We start from the raw sequence: 20,571 nt of genomic DNA on the forward strand, positions 1-20,571 counted from the left end.
TATCATAATTGAGCTCAGAGTGTCAGCAAAATTACTTAAGGTAAATTACACTTAATGATCATCAATAACAATAATGTCCATACTTTCAACATGTTCTATAATGTCTTGGGCAATAATCCCTTATTCAAAGGGTCAACTATCATAAGGTTTGTGCTAATATGTTCTATTAATACTCTTTGTTTCTGAACTCCTTCCTTCACGACAAAGTACCTCAATTTTATATGCTTAACACCCTTAGAGTACTTGTCGTTCTTACAAAAAATATTGTTGCGGAGTTATCACAATACATTTTCAGCGGCCTAGCAATACTGTCGACAATTCCAAGCCCTGAAATAAAGTTCCGCAACCAATTAATCTGAATTGTAGCCTCAAAATATACTACAAATTCAGCTTTCAGATGCAACAACAACTGATGCATACAAAATATCTTTCATTTATTTTCGTTCCATATCATTTCTAGGACATTCTGCGAGACTAAATTAGTATCCCTTCTAAATTAGAATAGGTGGTGTTAAACACCTTTCCATCTTGAATCTCTCTAGTACTTTATCGATATATATACTTTCTGAGATAAGTCTGACAATCCTTGTGATTTATTATGGAATACTTCTATCCCTATCACATAGCTTACCTCACCCATATCTTTCACTTCAAAGTTTCTAGAGAGAAATTTCTTAGTCTCATGAAGAAGACCAAGATCGTTAGTTACAAGCAAGATATCACCAATATACAGAATTAGAAAAATAACCTTACTCCCACTAACCTTCAGATACATACACTGATAAACAGTATTTGCCTTAAATTTAAAGGAAACAATGACATCATTAAACCTCAAATACCATTGGCGGGAAGCTTACTTTAAGACTGTATATTGATTTCTTTAGTTTGCACACTATGTGTTCCTTTCCTTCAACTGAGAACCCCATTGGTTGGTCCATACAAACATTCTCCTCTAAATCTCTATTAAGAAAGGCAGTTTTCACATCCATCTGATGTAGCTCCAAGTCATAATGGGATACTAATGCCATAATAATCCTGAAAGAATCCTTTCGTGGGACCGGTAAAATGCCTCTTTATAATCAATGTCATCTTTCTGAGTAAATTCCTTAGCAACAAGTCTAGCCTTGTAGCGTTCAAGGTTGCCATGAGAGTCACGTTTAGTCTTGAAGACCCACTTACAACCAACTCTCTTACAACCCTTTGGTAATCCTACAAGGTCCCAAACTCTATTATGTTCCATGGAATTTATCTCTTCTTTCATGACATTTAACCACTTCTCAGAATTATCACAACTTATAGCTTGTGAAAACAAAACTGGATCATTATCATTAATGCTTAAGTTTGTTTCTATTTCATGTAGGTATACCACATAATCATTCGAAATAGCTGGTCTCCTTTCTCTTTGAGACCTTTTTAATGCTACTTCTTGTGGTTCTTCCATAATAGGTTCATTATGCATCATGGGTTCATTATTGTGTTGCTCTTCTTCATTAATTTTGTAGCAATAACTGAAGGAGCAATCACCTTACTGTTAGAGGCATAAGCTAAAAGGACTTACACTCTAACTTCTTTAATTTCCATTTCTCGTGGAACTGTACTCACACTGATTTCATCATTTCCAATGAACCTTGCATTTCCAGTTTTGACAATTCTCATACTATAATCAGAACAATAAAACATATACCATTTTAACTTTTTTGGATAACCAATGAAATATCCACTGATTGTTCTTGCATCCAATTTTCTTTCTTGCGGATTATAAATCCTTATTTCTGCCTGGCAACCCCAAACATGCAGGTGCCTTATACTAGGTATCCTATTTGTCCACAGTTCAAAAGGTGTCTTTGGAAATACCTTACTAGGAACCCTGTTCAACAACTACATGGCAGTTTTCAAGGTATACATCCACAAGGATACGGATAAAGTCTAATTGATTAACATACTCCTAACCATATCCATTAAAGTTCCATTCTGTCTTTCTGATACACTATTTTGGTGTGGTGTACCGGGAATTGTGTATTGCACACAAATGCACGTTTCTGAACAAGCTTAGCAAATGGACCTGGGTGTTGCCCAGTTTCATCATATCTTCCGTAATACTCATCACCTCTATCATATCTAATAATTTTCACATTTATGTCTAATTGCCCTTTTACTTCATTGTAGTAAATTTCTAAGGCATCCATTGCCTAAGAAATCTCGGGCAGTAAGTAGACATAACTGTAACGTGAATAATAATCAATAATGGTGATAAAGTATCATTCCTTTCCGAAAGAACTAACATCAAAAGGTCCACAAATATCAGTATGCACAATTTCAAGAAGCTGAGTGCTTCTTGTAGCTCCTTTCTTTGTATGTTTTGTTTGTTTTCCTTTAATACAACCCACACAAATATTTAGATCCGTAAAATCTAGATAAGGAAGAATTTCATTTTTTTATTAATCTTTCCATCCTTTCTCTAAAAATGTGACCTAAACGTTTATGCCACAAGAAAGCAGATCGTTCATTCACTAAACTATGTTTAGTGCCAACATTATGATGCAGAGTTAAAACAGTTTCAGCATACAAACTGTTTATTTTCAATTTATATAAACCATCACAAGAATACCAGTACCAATGAGATGATTATGCTGGAATGGATTGAAACATTCATTACCAAATTAAAAGAGTATCCAGTAACATCAAGTTTAGATAATGAAACTAAATTACTAGATAAACTAGGTACATAAAGAGTTTCCAGTAAATCTAAATGATGTCCAGTGTCGAGTTTTACGCAATAAGTCTCGACTGCTTACACTGGAGTTTCACTCTATTCCCCATGAAAATGAACTTCTCATTTGGGCTTATGGTTTGGATTGTAAGGAATCTCTGCATAATGTTAGAAACATGAGTCATACATCCAGAATTAATCCATCATGTATCATGGAAAACTTTAGTTAAGTTTGATTCAAAACATACACGAGCATTAAGCTCACTTTTCTTTTCGAACCAAGACTTGCACTTTAGGTAATCCTTATGGAAATGTTCGGATTTCCTACAAAATTAACAATTATTTCCCTTTGATACCTTCCTTTGGATTTGCAAAGAGTCGTCATTGTTCTTTAATGACCCTTTGCCTTTATCATGCTTCTTCATAAATTTCTTTTCAAGCTCCTTGATTTCCTTGGTGGCTTACATAATGAACTGAGTGACTTTCTTGATTCTTAAGCCTTATTTTTTTTTCCTGAACTATACTGTGCAATCCATGCACATTCCATTTATCTTTCATGGTATTATAGTTCATTTAGAATGGGCCAAACTCAGACGGTAATGAGTTTAGAACAAACTGAACAAGAAAGTTCTTATTCACAACCATTATATTCCCAAGGTCTTAAGTCTTGCTGCAATGTTTGTCATCTCAATGACATGTTCATACATAGTATGTGAACCATCAAACTTCATGGTGGTCAATGTACTCATTAATGTCCCAGCAACAGACTTATCAGCTGTTTGAGAGCACTCTCCCACTAACCACATAAACTTTTTAGCACTTTCGATTTTAGGGAGAGTTGTCTTAATACTCTTTGCAACAGTCATTCTCATCAACATTAGGCTGAGTCTGTTAGATCTTGCCCAAGTTTTATAATGGACTTTCTCTTCATTGCTACTAGCATCAATAAAAGTAACAAACTTCTCTTCCAACATAGCAAGATCATGATCCAAAACACTAAGGTGAAATTGGACTTGCTCATTTCAGTCAAAGAAGTTAAGCCCATTAAAATTGGCTCAGATGATACATAAGAATCCAATGAATTCAAAACATGTATTACATAATGATTCATTCAGATAACGGTTAATGTATATTGATGTTCTCCTTTGGGTGATACACCAACACACAACATACAAACATAATGATGCTAATAAAATTTTAACATTATTTGACAATTAAATATGCACCAATTAGTAATATTTATTTCCTTTGGGCATATAAATAAAACTAATGATACACACAAATTGCCTACAATTATATTCATTAATTATAAGAACAACTAATCAACCTTTGGGCGATCCATAAATGCCTTACAACAATGAATTTCAATTACCCATAAACCAATAATCATATAATTTAGCATCCATTATTCTATGAGTAATTGGAATAACCATTAAGTTGGAATTAAATAACCTTACAAATTTGGTCACTTTGGTGACTAACAAATTCAACATACATTTAATTCCAACCAAGTATAATTGAAATAATCATTAATTTGGAATTAAATAACCTTACAAATTTGGCCACTTTGGTGACTAACAAATTCAACATACATTTAATTCCAACCAAATATGTATGGTCTGCACATACTTATTGCTATTAACAATTCATAGCCATTCTATTAATTTCATTCCAGGCCATAAAATAATATTTGCATTTATTTGTGTTTTTGCATTCAAACACGTTCAAGCAAATATGTAGCATATATATATATTTACTGCTACCAATAATTGCAAAACATTCACATTAATTTAATTACAGAATATAAACTTTCAATCCTTTAATCACCTTCAACAATAATTTTTTGAAAAAAAAAAGGATCAAGTGGGATTGGAAATAGCAAACATAAGGTTGCAAATAGCAATTTCCAAAATTTCGTACCTACGCAGCTTTTCAAAATTGGAATTGAATCTTTACGTTAATGACACACTTCCTTTCTTTCACCATTAGAAGTAAAAACTTTCTCCAAATTTAATATATGCATGTCGTGTAGCTTTCTCTCCGATAATCATAAGTTTTCAAATAATCTTTCTCCAAAAATTGGTATTCAACAATAACAAAATATTGCCAATAAAACAATACATGCAGTGGAAAATAAAATTCCTAAATTTCATAATTAGGATTTATGCATGATTGGAAGAAATTAAATTATCCCTAAATTTCATAATTAGGGTTCATACATAATTGAGGGAAATTAAATTATCCCTAAATTTCATAATTAGGGTTCATACATAATTGGGAGAAATTAAATCATTCTTGGAGAATCATAAATTTCATAACACATGCTCTGATACCACATGTAAAAATTCTTAAGGGGTTTCCTAGACTATCAATGATAGGAAACAACAGGATCTTGAAACCTATGGTTCTCACAGACAATCAATAAACAACAATAGATAATGATGTGTACCTTTCTCCATAGGAAGACTTGTACCTTTCTCCATAGGAACTTCTCTCCGGTGCACTTTGATTTCCTTGAAAGAGGAGAGAAATAAGATTTCACTTCCTTTGGCCTTTCTTTTCTACCTCTCTCCGTTAGTGATGGTTATGAGTGAGAGAGAACACTTTTCTGGTCAGGAAGGGGACCTTATTTCACGTTAGTGGGTATTAAGCCCCTTTTATAACCACTACTCCCATCAAGTAGCAGTCAACCCTAGAAATTTCTCTTATTAAGCCCAATTACAATTTAGTCCTTAATCGTTAATTATTTACTTATTAGTCCCTACATAAGTCACATGCCTCTCACATGAGACATAAATTCTAACATCCCAACCACATCTACATAAATCTTAATGGCAAAGCAAAGGATCTTAAACCACGTCGAAACGAGAACAAGATTGGGAAGTGGTCAAATTGCGATCTTGTTAAGGTACAACAAGAGATGGGCTAAAGATAGAAATGGACAGATGCTGGAAAGAAGTTGAGATCACTGTGGGCTAAAGATTCTCGCTGCAAACAGCCCAAAGATTCGGCGGAAGAAAGCCCCAATCATTTACAGCAAAAAACATAAGATGAAGACTTTGCTTGAAAGAAGTTGGGAATGAATCATGATGCATCCATAGTTCTTGCCAAAAGGTGTTGAGGAACAAGGGATCTCTTGTCGGAGACTAAGCTTCTTGGAAAACCATGTAACTTGCATATAATATCCAGAAAAAGGCAAGCAGTTTTGTAAGCAGTAAACTGGGCTGGTAGTGCTCCATAGTGTGCCCCCGATCAACGACAACTAAGATAACGACAAAGTCATTGGAAGGAGGTAAGCATGTGACGAAATCCAGGGAAAGGTCTTCCCAGACTGATGAAGGCCGGTGTGGGTAAGGGTTGTAATAAGCCAACAGACTTCTTAGTTACATACTTTATTTGTTGGCATGTGGAGCATTGAGATACATACCGGCGGACGTCCGTAGACATCTGAGGCGAAGAAAAATTCTATTGGAGACGATGAACGGTCTTGGCGAAGCCCATATGTCCTCCTAATGGGGTAGTGTGAAATTCTGCTAACAAGGGAGGAATGAACTGGGAATCCAAGGGAAGCCAGATTTTGCCTTTGTGAAAGATGAGATCGCGTTGGAGTGTATAATCCGAGTGGGAGTTGGCATTATGGCGAAGCTGTTGTAGTAAATCGACTTAAGTGGCATTGGCGCAAAGAGAGTTTCGAAGCTCATCAAGAAAGCCAGATTTGTATTTAATGGTGTAATCGTACCCAAGGAGTTTGGATAGATACACTTGCTACTCTAAGTGTTTGAATTACTTGAGTCATCAAATCCTTCAAGCTTCTATGATCCGTAAGGATGATGAATGGACTGCCCAGAAGGTAGTGACTCCATTTTCGAACTACGGCGGTGATGGCGTGGAGTTCGTGCACATAAGTAGAAGCTCTTTGGATGCGAGGGCAAAAAACTTTACTGAAATAGGTGATAGGACGTGAGTTCTGGAGGAGGACGACACTCATGGCTGTGCCGCAAGCATCAGTCTCCAAAGTGAACAAGATAGAGAAGTTAGGTGTGGCTAAGACAGAGGTCGTTGTCATGAAATGTTTTAACTTGTCAAAAGCCTGTTGCGCAGCTGAATTCCATGTAAATTGATCCTTCCTTAGTAACAAAGTGAGTGGTTCCACCAAGGCCGCATATCAGTGAATGAATTTGCGATAAAATCATGTGAGGCCCAAAAAACTACGCAATTCAGAAGGGGTGGATGGGGAAGGCCAATTAAGCATCGCTTGAATCATATCAGGGTCTAGAGCAACCCCTTGTGTCGACACTATATGCCCCAGATATTGTAGCTGGGTTTTCGCAAAAACACATTTAGAATGTCACAGAAGAAATTGACCCTATGATAATGAAGAGAGTACTGCCTCTAAATGAGAAACATGTGCTTCAAGGGATGGGCTATAAATCAATATATCATTGAAGAAGACAGCCGTGAATTTCCTGAGAAATGGTTGCAGGACAGCGTTCATGGTCGCATGAAAGGTGGACGACACTTTGCATAAGCCAAACCACATCACTTTGAACTCATAGTGGTTGTGATGTGTGCGAAATGCGATTTTGTGGATATTTTCTTCCACCACGTGAATTTGGTGGAATCCCTATTGTAAATCTAACTTGGAAAACCAAGAAGCATGACCGAGTTCATCCAGTAGCTCGCCGATATTGGGCATGGGAAAGCGATCCTTCACCATAATGGCGTTAAGGGCCCTGTAATCTATGCAGCACCTCCAACTTCCATCTTTCTTTTTGACGAGAAGGACAAGGGAGAAAAATATGCTAAAGTTGGGCCGTATCAAGCCTGATTCTAACGTGGAAGGGATTTTTTGTCCAAGCTCTATTTTTTGGTAATGTGAGTACCGGTAAGGCTTGATGTTTACCGGGGCTAAGTTCGTAAGGAGATGGATATGGTGGGAAATTGTTCGATAAGGGGGAAGGGAATCGGGTTCACGAAAGATGTTTGTGAAGTGGTTAAGGATAGAGGTGATGGGGGTGGGTGTTTCAGTGTCGGGGGGGGAGGGGGGTTATGGTGAAGGAGAAGAAGTGGGGTGGGCCGATATTGGTGCTATATGGAATAGGGATGATATACTCTATGTTTGGGCAAAACGTTTGAGCTGTTGGGTGTTGGTCGTCATTTACGACTAACTTTTGTATTGAAAAGTTTCATGAATTTATATCATTTCCCCAATTTATGGTTCTTTTTGTAGGTTTGTACATATTTTTATGTTTAGTTTAATTTTACTCAGTAGATATTCCCAATATTGTGAATTAAGGTGGTTCAACTTCAGTTTCAGGCTAAAGGAGGAAGAAGAAGAAGAAGGTTGAAGTAGCTGGTGTCTCGCTAAGCGAGGCATATAACATTTGCTAAGCGAGACACTCAACTCGCTTAGCGAGTGGGAAACATCTGGAAGAGAATCTGCCATTCATGCACGCGCCATCAGCTCGCTCAGCGAGTCATTTATCTTTTCTCGCACTCAGCGCGTCCAGCTCGCTAAATGAAAATTCACTTAAAGGTGCTAACATTGGGCTGAGGCAGTGGATAAGTTGAGGGGTACATCACAAAAAGATGAATAGTTTGGCCCAAATGAATGTAGGACATGGTGAGGCTGTCATAATCAGTGGTTACTGGGCCTAGTGACTTTAACCACTGCACTCCAAGGACAATATCTACGCCACTTAAGGGAAGATGAAACAGATCGAGAGTGAATCTGTGACCTTGGATATCCATGTTCACCTGTGGGGAAGTGTTGTTATACTCAAGGATGCTTCCATTGCCTACCATCACTTGGAAGGGAGGCGTTGGTGAAGATGAGAAAATGAGAAATTTGGCAAGTCGAGACTGAATGAAATTATGCGTGCTACCACTATCTACCAAGATAACAACGCGGTGGTGGCAAAGGGTTCTGAAAACGCGAAAGGTTTCCGGTGCAGGCGTCCCCGTCAAAGCATTGAGACTGATCTGAGGAAAAGCGTTAGAGGAAGGTTCAATGGTAGGGAAGATGTCGGCATCAGTGTTAGGAACAAGGTTTGTGGGTTATGAGTCATCGTCGACAATAAATAAATGGAGACGAGGCTTACATCGGTGACTGATATTTCGTTTCTCGTCACAATGATAATAGAGGCCTTTGTCTCTGTGCACCGTCATTTCTTCTGAAGTCAATCGCTTAAAAGGAATTTTGGGGTGTGGGTTTCCGCCCAAAGGTGGGGAAGGCAGAGTGAGAATGGTAAATCGCAGATCGCAGCATCGATCATTGATTTTATCCTCCTGAAGATAGGCTAGAGCGATAACTTAAGTGAGGGAGGGAGGTTGATGGGCTTGAACTTCACGGAGTAGTTCCCATGTGAGGCCAGAGATTAAACAACTCGACAGGAACGTCAGGGCAAGGCCGAAAATCCGATTAGCCAAGCGTTCAAAGTCCGTAAGGTAATCTGTAACTGTTCCCTTTTGCTGCAACTTAAACAAAGCTCCTTGTGGGTCGTCATAGATGGACGAAGCGAACCAAGACTCCAGAGCTTGGAGCATCATGGGCCATGAGGTGAAGAAACCGTTGCGGTACATCTATTGGTACCATTATAAGGTCGGACCTTCCATGTAAAAGGAGACCGCAGTTAATCGTTCATGGTCCGAAAGACCCTGGTAGTCAAAGAACTAAGAAATTTTGAAGATCCAACCCAAGGGATCTCGTCCGCCGAAACAAGGTACATCCAACCTCATGGGTGGGCGTGAAGGTAACGGGGATGGTGGCAGTTTGGGAGAGGTGGGGGTTGGTGTCATGGTAGTGAGGCGCTCTAGAATGGAATCAATTTTTGACTTCAGCACTGTCTAGGTGGAGTTGAGTTTCAAATTCAATGCTGTTTGGGCTTGGGATAAGACAGAATGACCCTGAGTAAGTCGATTGACTACTTCTTCCAATCTCTCAATTGTGGCCTGGCGTGTATTGTGTTCAGGCATAGTTAGTGGCGGGTCGGACCAGTTGTTAGGTCATTGAGCTTGAAGATAAATAAAAAATAAAATAAATAGATGAATTAAAAGATAAGTATATTTTTCTTATTTATTACTCCACTGCTAATCGTTATTTATATAGGAAATACAAGCCTGAATACTATAACTACTCTAGGCTGGATATTTCATATGCGCTGATTACTACGACATATAACAGAATGGTCTATTGCTATGGTATAACAAAATTGGTTTTGTTGCTAATGGCCTTGGTGGTGGAGACAAGGGAGCAGTGGAATGCACACGTAGTGGGAAGTTTGTTGATGACCCCGCGTCCTAAGCATAATCCTTAAGGTATGTTGGTCTCTTGGTGCTACACTTAGGTTTGGTCCCATGTTGGTCACTGCCTTGGCTAACAGGGTTTCTCATAAACAACCCCTCCAAAAAAACAAGAATTAAAATCATGATGTTCCATTGTAATATCCCTCGGCAGGGTACCTGGAAAATCAAGATCAACCAGGACACGCGCATAATGTCCAAAGGTGGGATTACACAAATAATGACTAAAATTTCAGTTTGACATGCCATTAATTGCTTTGTGTCTTATGCATGAACATAGAGTGATAAAATCAATTAAGGTGTCTATTACCAACAACAAAGTTGCATATATCCCTCTTTATTATTATTATTATTATTCATGGAGGAGGTACGAGTAGAAGCTAATCAAGGAATCACCTCACCCAAGGTATGTTAAGTAGTTTTTTATATTTGACTGGTGGCACCCAAGTATAATTGTGCTAATGTTTCAACTTTTATGTATTTGTTGCTTGGTTTGAGTATTATAGACTTTTTATTCTAATCTTGCTTTACTTGAGATAGAGGTCTTTCAGAATTACATTAACACTTATGACTTTGAATTCAAACTCACTTTTTTATGCATTTCTTTATTTGCTTCTAACTTATCATGTAAGCCACTTATTCTCCAACAAAGTGTATACTAACATATTAGAAAATTAAAATAAAATAAATGAGAAGAAATACAAAGTCTTAAACTAAATAACAAAACAACAGTAGTAAAATAACTTCAGAACATGAATCAACAATGCACTATATCATACAATAAGCATAAAGGAAAATAATTCAAGGGAGAAATTTTGTTAGCCTGGGTTGAAGTGCGCAAATGCTATCCTTAGAGAGAAAACGTCCCCACTGCACTGGTAGGAAAATCTGATTGCACTCATCTTCCAAGATACGACAACATGTTGGTTCCAATCGTATGTAGCCAAAGGATCCCTGAACCTTTTGAACACCATGCTCTTAAAAATAAGTTTTTTATTAGAAAGGAAAAGAAAATTTAGAGAGAAAGAAAACAAATTGTTTAGTCTGCTTCTGTGTGGTTTCTAGAGAGGAGGAAAGAGATATATATAGACATAGACCCCTTATGCAACAACAAAAATTTGATTGTTGGAAACCAACTTACAGGTATCAAAACAAACCTAACAAATACATAGCAAATTGCATTGACCCATTAAAGCAAAATCTTAGAAAAGATTGGAAATCTAATTTTACGTAACAAATTCTAAAACAAATAGTCTATTTTATAAAAATAGAATTAATATGAGTAACATATTTTTACAAATTTTAAATTATAAAACAAATATTTACTTACATTCCCCACATAACTTAAAATTTTAAAATATTTTTAAAAAAATAATAATTTGTATAGAAACGTAAAAGAATGAGCATGAGATATTGTATTTCAGTATAAGAAACCTTCTGGGTTTGAGCCTTATACCTAGTGTTTATGAACTTCCACACGAGAAAAATGTAGTGACTTAATTGTCTTGAACTACACCTTCTTTAATTGGACTTTAGTACACAACCCCTACAATATTGGCGTTCACTTTAGTACATAACCTTCCGGGTTTGAGCCTTAGAGATTAGCCCATATCTCATAATGACGGCCCCACCACCATACTCACTAGGTGAATCCTCAAATAGTGGTTTGTGACCTTCATCCCTATAATAATTGTCATCGGATTCATTAAGAAGTATTTTTTATACCAAAAAATACACATATATAAATACCTCAACCTTAATATTGCCACAATTTATAATACACCTCATCATAGGAATGAGGAACAGAACAACTCCACAAAATTTTATTTTGGTGTACTTTAGTCAACAAGTAATTTCATTGTTACCCGTTGAACTCCATTCATGGGATCACCAATCACACGGAGACGAGTGTCCATTGTTGTAACTACATAATGGACTCTAGTCCCATTCTCCTTGACGACTCAAGTACTTGTTGACGCGTTAATCCTTTTGTAAGCAAATCCGCAATATTATTTTCTGACCTGACAAAGTCAAGAGAAATGACACCATGAGAAATCAAATTTCTGATAGACTTATGTCTCACTCTTAAGTGTCTTCTTTTTCCATTAAAATTTTTGCTAGTAACTTTAGATATAGTAACTTGACTATCACAATGCATTGGAATTGGAAGTATAAGCTTATTCAACAATGACAAATCACATAACAAATTTTTAAGAAACTCAGCCTCACTAGTAGTAGTATCTAAAGCAATAATTTCTGCTTCCATGGTAAAACATGAAATAATAGTTTGTTTAGTAGATTTTCATGATAGATTTTCATGATACTACACCACTAGCTAAAGTAAAGACATAACCACTTGTCAATTTTGTTTCATTAGAATCAAAAATCCAATTTTTATTGGTTTTAAGAGAACTCATTTCATCATTAATAGTTTCTTTTCCAAAAAGATGCATCAATTGACCTCATGGCCTCACCATAAGTTTTAGGATCATTTTCAAGTAGAAAAGAGCAAAATTCAAAACCAAAATCATTAACCTTTTTAGATCTTTTACTTCTCCTAAGTTCAAAAACAATGTCCTTATTAGCATTACTATAAGATGATAAATTAGAACAAGAAGTATCACAAATAGATTTAGACATTTACTTTTCAAAGGAAAAACATTTTTAAAGAAAGTGACATCTCTAGATTTCATAGTAGTATGTATCATTAGAAATTTCAGACACTTCTAAATTAACAACCAAGAATCTAAAAGCAGTACTATGCAAAGAATATCCAATAAACAATCAACTGTTTTTGGTCCAATTTTTCTTTTCTTATTAATAAGGATGTTAATCTTTACTATACACCCCACCACACTTTAAGATATTTCAAATTTAGTTCTCTTTTTCTCCATAGCTCATAAGGGGTTTTTTTTCAAAAAAATAATTATAAGGTACCCTAATAAGAATATGACATGTAGAATATAAAGCTTCACCTAGGTGTTCATTTTATTGTTTTGTGTATTGTATTTTCACATGTTTATTTTTTTAGCAAGGAACTACATATATAGAGACAATCATTCATCAACGTGTAGCAATAAAATACTTGTAACAATAACATTAAGAAACAGAAAATAAAAACCGAACAACAAACTTCCTAACATTAAAGACTTATAACGTTCACAAAGAAAATTGACCAAGTAAAGGATATAGGAATGGAAGTAGTGAGATGCTTTTAGTTTTTCATGGAAACTCATTCTAAAAGCATTTTATCTAAAGAAAACATAATTGATAAAGAAAATATATTTTAATTTTAAAATTTAAATTATAAGAAAATATTTTCCAACAATTTTCCACTAATTTAAAGTTTAAAGAAATAAAATAATATAATAAAAAATTTAATAAAGCATAATATATTGCGTTTTCATCCATAAATTTTTCAGGTTTACAAGAAAAGGACTTAATCATATCCATAACAAACATTTTGATAAGACGAAATACTATTGTAGAAAAGACTATGCAAGAAGAAAGGAAAATAATTCAAGGGAGAAATTTTGTTAGCCTGGGATGAAGCGCGCAAACGCTATCCTTAGTAGAGAGAAAAACGCCCCCACTACATTGGTAGGAAAATCTTATTGTGCTCATCTCCCAAGATACGACAACCCGTTGATTCCAATCGTGTGTAGTGAAAGGATCCCTGAACCTTTTGAACACCATGCTATTGCTCTTAAAAATAAGTTTTTTTTACAAGAAAGGAAAAGACAATATATATATATATATATATATATATATATATATATATATATATATATATATATATATATATATATATATATATATATATATATATATATATATATATATATATATATATATATATATATATATATATATATATATATATATATATATATATATATATATATATATATATATATATATATATATATATATATATATATATATATAGGCATAAACTCCCTTTTGCAACAACAAAAATCTAATTTTACTTAACAGATTCTAAAACAAATAGTTTATTTTATAAAAACAAAATTAATATGAGTAACATATTTTTATAAATTTTAAATTATAAAATAAATATTTTCTAACATACATAACCTAATTTTCTCTCGTGACATGTTGGAGGTAAGTTGCCGAGAATAGCGTGATAGAGGCAAAAAGACACCTACTAGCCAATTCACAATGTCATTCTTGATTTCTCCAATCAACATTTTGCTCTCATAATGATGCATCCCTTTGCTCAATTTGCCTTAATATCAATTTAAACACCACATCATAATTTGCTCAATTTATTTCACTCCAATACTTTGCTCTTGGCATTTTATCATTTCCTAATTGACATATGAAAAACAACGTTAAGCTACTATTATTCTATGCAATTGTTTGTGGCGTTGTGCATGTTGTGAGAAAATTATGAATAAATCTTGAATATGCGAGGAGGTAACTTTTGGATTAGCATATGGTGTTAGGAATTTTATAATTCCTAATTAATTAATATGGACTACATATTATATTATAACATTTATGTTAGTTATTTACATTTAGATGGGTTCAGTATAAAGTGATATAATTCAATGAGCCCATTAGACTGCCAATAGAAAATTGATATGGGCTTAATGAGCGGAAACTAGTTTGGCCCATTAGAAGATAATGGGAACCCTAATAGGTTAAAACCTAAGGCATGGTTATGGTCCCCAAGACACCAAATCAAGAAACAATTTTCCCTCTCCCCATCTGAAGAGAAAACAAAGGTCCCATAAGGAAGGTGATTTGGTTAACGAATGTCATTAAACCAATTGTTCATGACTGTAAGATTCCTTTGCATGTTGATCAAGCTCTATAAATCCAGGTATTCTTTAAAACCTCTTGATAATCTAACATAATGTGATATGATGCTCATTTGATATTTGATAAGGTTTATTATTAAAAATTCCAACAAGTGGTATCAAAGTCTCCATTACTGTTAGATTATTGGGATTTAAAGTTGCTTGATATGTATTATATCTAGATCATTTTAGTTGTATGAACCCTAATTTTATTTTGGGGAGAAACTGTTTCGATCAATAAAATTGTAAAACCCGTAAATTTCTATATCATGATCGTAAAGTTTTTCTTTTTTTCTTTTCAAATGAATAAAAGGCCTCTGCATTTGATTTATGGGTTTGTACACAGTTTTTGGTTTGTGTCGCATGTGCTTACATATTATTCTATTTGAGATAAAGGTTCTACGTATCCAGCGTTGGTTTTCTTGAACAATATATATTTCGTGAGCAAGAAAGTTTTTTTTGTTTTATACATATAAGGTTTACGAAAACTCTTTACGTTGAATACAAAGCCAGAGGGACTTATATTTTTATATAAGGTCATTGCGTGCGATTTGTGAATCTACATGTATGCCATTATCATGATATTTTGTACATGGCACAATTTCATATATATATCAATATATATATATATATATATATATATAATAAGACAATGATCTTTTGTTTTATATGAATAATTTTTTTTTGCCAACTATTTTTCCTTCATGAATCAGTGACAGACTGATAGTTTATGATATTCTTGTGGTTAGTATAAATTTGTGATAGTACCGTGGTATAAGCGTTTCGGATACATAATTAGTTTACCATGGTTTTTGAATATTTACTACTATCATAATTGGGTGCAAATTTAACCATTACGAATCCTTTCCATTTATTTGTGTGTCCGGTAAATTATGTTGCCAAAGTAACCTCTATTCTGTAAATTGATTTAATTAAATTTCATGGATGTTAGTATGAAATTATTTATGCGAATTGTGCTCAGCCCAGAGGAAGACACAATTTGGCCAAATAATAACATACCTGCAATGATAAATATGTGACAATTGTAAAGTTTTTTTTTCATGTGAATAATAGTCGGTCCAAAGAAAGACCATTATTTGACAAAACTAATTGTCAATATTTGATTATTGCATTGAAAGTACCAATTACAAATTAATTTCTCTGTTCAAAGACTAGAATTAATGTTGTGTTAGGTATCTTGTGATGGATCTGTTATGGGAAATATTTGCATGTCTTGTTATATATACTTTATATGACTTGCTTGATTATTTGTGAACATGTTATTAGTTTTTGTTCTATCTTTAGTTAATATTGCTAGTGCTACAAATGTTACTGCCTAAGTGAATTCTATCCCAATGCTGAATGAGACAAATTTTAAGGTCTGGAAGGAAGTCGTAGAAATTGTTCTTGGCTGTATGGATTTGGACTTGGTACTGAGGATAGAACGACCCATTTCCACTCCGGAAACCTCTAATGCGGTAAAAATTGAGAAGTGGGATCAGTACAACCGAATGTTCCTTATGATCATGAAACACTATATTCTAGAGGCGTTTCGGGACTTTATTTCTGAGGGTCAAAGTGCAAAAAAAATTCCTGGAGGAAATTGAGCAATACTTTGCCAGAAATTGAAAAAGCGGAGACGAGTAACTTTTTGGCTAAACTGATCTCCATGAAGTATAAAGGCAAAGGGAACATAAGGGAATACATTATGGAGATGTCCAATCTTGCATCAAAACTCAAGTCACTTAAGTTAGAGCTTGGTGAAGACCTGCTCGTGCACTTGGTTTTGATCTCGCTTCCTTCACATGTTGGGCAATTCAAAGTGATCTATAACATTCAGAAGGACAAATGGTCCCTCAATGAGCTTATATCTCACTGTGTGCAAGAGGAGGAGAGGCTGCAAAGAGATAGGACTGAAAGTGCTCACTTGACTTCGACCTCTCAGAATAAGAAAAGGAAGAAGACTAAGGGTGTTGCGGAAGGGACTTCTCAGCAAAAAAAACAAAAGAAGGATGAGGAATTTACCTGTTACTTCTGCAAGAAGTCGGTACACGTGAAGAAAGAGTGTCCCAAGTATGCTGCATGACGTGTGAAGAAAGGTAAATTTCATACTCTAGTTTGTTCTGAAGTTAATTTGGCTTTTGTACCTAAAGATACTTGGTGGGTAGATTGTGGTGCTACTACTCACATAAGTATGACTATGCAGGGTTGCCTGTGGAGCCGACTGCCAAGTGATGATGAAAGGTTCATCTTTGTGGGTGATGGCAAGAAGGTTGCAATGGAAGCTATTGGAACTTTTAGATTACAATTAAAAACTAGATTTTATTTGAGACTTTTATTGTACTATCTTTTAGACAAAATTTGATTTCTATTTCTAGTTTGGACAAATTTCAATTTTCTTGTTTATTTGGAAATAATAAAGTTAGTCTCTAGCAAAATTCAAATATGGTTGATTCTGGTTCTTTAATTGATAATCTTTACATGCTTGATGTTGTTAGTTCCTATAATGAAATACTGCAAATAAGTTTGCGTGGTACAAAATGAAAGTTGAATGAGAATTCAGCTACCTTATGGCATAAGCATTTAGGCCATATCTCTAAATAGAGAATTCAGAGATATGTGTTGAATGCATAAAGGGAAAATGAACAAACATAAGGAAATTAGGTGTTGAAAGAGCTAAAGACGTCTTAGAACTAGTGCATACAAACATTTGTGATCCTTTTCCTATAACTTCTTGGAATGGACAACAATATTTCATTACGTTTATAGATAACTACTCTAGATACGGTTACCTATATTTGATACATGAGAAGTCCCAATCCCTAGACGTTTTTAAGACTTTCAAGGCTGAGGTTAAACTTCAACTTGGAAAGAAAATTAAGGCTGTCAAATCTGATCGTGGTGGTGAGTACTATGGCAGATATCATGGATCAGGAGAACAATGTCCAGGACCTTTTGCGCTTTTCCTCAAAGAGTGTGGAATTTTTCCGCAATACATTATGCCGGGCAAACCTAGCATGAATTGTTTAGCAGAATGAAGAAACCGAACTCTTAAGGATATGGTGAGAAGTATGATTAGTCATTCTTCTTTGCTAGAGTCACTTTGGGAAGAAGCCTTAAAGACCGCAGTTTACATCCTTAATAAGGTGCCAAGTAAAGCAGTTAACAAAACCCCTTATGAACTTTGGACTGGTAAAAGACCAAGCATTAAACATTTGTATATTTGGGGTTGTCCGGCTGAGGCACGACCTTATAGGCCATATGAAAGAAAGCTGGACTCAAAGAACAATTAGTTGTTATTTTGTTGGCTATGTTGAACGCTCTCGGGGCTATAAATTTTTACAATTCTACCTTAAGATCATTTTTCGAGACAGGAAATGCAAGATTTCTTGAGGAAGTTGAGTTTGGGAAGGAAGAGAACATAAGTTCTTGTACAAAGTTGGTATTTTGTACGTGTCCAGCGTTGGTATTTTGTACGTGTCCAGTGTTGGTATTTTGTACGTGTATGACGTTGGTATTTTGTTTTATACATATAAGAACATAAGGAATATTGTCTTTGAGGAAGAACCTGTTATTTACAGTGATCAAGTTCTCGTACCTATTACTATTCAAGACGCAACTCCAATAATAGAAGACAATGTTTAAACTATTGACATTGTTCCAGAACAAGACAACAATGAGGTTCTCCCTCAAATACCTTTAGAGCAACCTCAACAACCTCAAGAAGTGTCATTAAGGAGATCCATTAGAGAGAGAAGAAGTGCAATCTCAAATGATTATATTATATTTCTCCAAGAACATGAGGATGACGTTAGTTTAACAGAGGATGATCCAATCAATTTCTGTCAAGCTATGCGCAATTCTAACTTTCAAAAATGGATTGACGCCATGAAGGATGAGATGAATTCTATGAAAGACAATGAAGTTTGGGATCTAGTCGAATTTCCTGAAGGTGTGAAACCTATTGGTTGTAAATGGATATTTAACCAAAAAGGATTCAAAGGATAATATCGAGAGATATAATGCTCGTCTAGTTGCTAAAGGCTTTACTCAAAAGGAAGACATTGACTATAAAGAAACCTTTTCTCTAGTATCTTCAAAGGATTCTTTTAGAACAATAATGGCACTGGTAGCTCATTTTGACTTGGAGCTACATCAGATGGATGTCAAGACTGCGTTTCTAAATGTTGACATTGAAGAAACAATTTATATGGTGCAACCAGATTACTTTGTGTTAGGTGACTCAAAGTCCATGGTATGCAAACTAAAGAAATCCATCTATGGTCTAAAACAGGCTTCCCGTCAATGGTATTACAAGTTCCATCAAGTCATTACCTCATACGGTTTCGAGGCAAATGTAGTTGATGATTGTGTATATCATAAGTTCAGTGGAGTAAATACATATTCTTGGTATTATATGTCGATGATATACTGCTTGCTAGCAGAAATATAGGCTTCTTATAAGAGACCAAGAGATTTCTAACGAAAAATTTTTTGAAATGAAAGATCTTGGGGAAGCTTCTTTTGTGTTAGGTATTAAGATACTATGAGATCGCTCTCAAGGTATCCTAAGGTTATCACAAGAGAGCTATATCGATAAAGTACTTGATAGATTCGACATGAAAGATAGTAAACCAGGAGATACCCCAATAGCTAAAGGAGACAAATTCAGTCTCAAACAATGCCCCAATAATGACCTTGAAAGAACTGAGATGCAGAAGATTCCTTATGCGTCAGTAGTAGGAAGTCTGATGTATGCTCAAATTTGTACTCGTCCCAACATAGCATTTGTCGTAAAAGTTCTGGGCAGATACTTGAGTAATCCTGGATTGCAGCATTGGAAGGCAGTGAAACGCATAATGCATTACTTGAAGAGAACAAAAGGCTACATGCTCACTTATTAGAAGTATGACAATTTAGAGATCATCGGGTACTCAGACTTTGATTTTGCTGGGTGTCAAGACAGCAAACGCTCCACTTTTGGATACATATATATGTTGGCTGAAGGAGCTATCTCTTGGAAGTCTACTAAACAGACTCTTGTAGTTTCTTCAACCATGGATGCAGAGTTCATTGCTTGTTTTGAGGCATCTAATCACGGGATATGGCTGTGAAACTTTGTCATTAGTTTGCGTGTGGTCGATGACATTGAAAATTTATTGTGACAATAACTCTGCAGTTCTTTACTCCAACAACAATAGGAGTACAACTAAGTCAAAATTCATAGACATCAAGTTTCTGGTTGTGAAGGAAAGAGTTCAGAATAGGCAGATTTCCATAGAACATATAGGGACTGATTCCATGCTAGCTGACCCACTTACTAAAGGTTTGGTACCTAGAATTTTTCATGAGCACACTGCTCATATGGGTGTAGCTCCTAACAGTACCTTAGTTTAGTGGGAGTCCCATTTATGTTTTATATCTTATGTTTTCCTGATATTTGTATTGTTTGGATTTTCTACAGAAATGAAGTTGTTGTTTATCATTCTATTATGAGCTTGTTTTGTGTGCAATATTTGTATTGCACTTTGGATTGATCTCTATAAAAGAATAAAGTTTGGACTAGTTGAAAATAAACATGATTAAGATCACATTGTATGTAATTTCCATGCCGCTTATCCATATTTGATCTATGTCATTGAGTATGAGTAACAGTGGTGATCGTTGTGGCTTAGTCACGCAGAATTGTGATGAAAATTGCAATGGTTTCCCGTTGCTATATGAGATGAACCA

This window comes from Glycine max, chromosome 16 (genome assembly GCF_000004515.6).
Source record: "Glycine max cultivar Williams 82 chromosome 16, Glycine_max_v4.0, whole genome shotgun sequence".
Taxonomy (NCBI): Eukaryota; Viridiplantae; Streptophyta; class Magnoliopsida; order Fabales; family Fabaceae; genus Glycine; species Glycine max.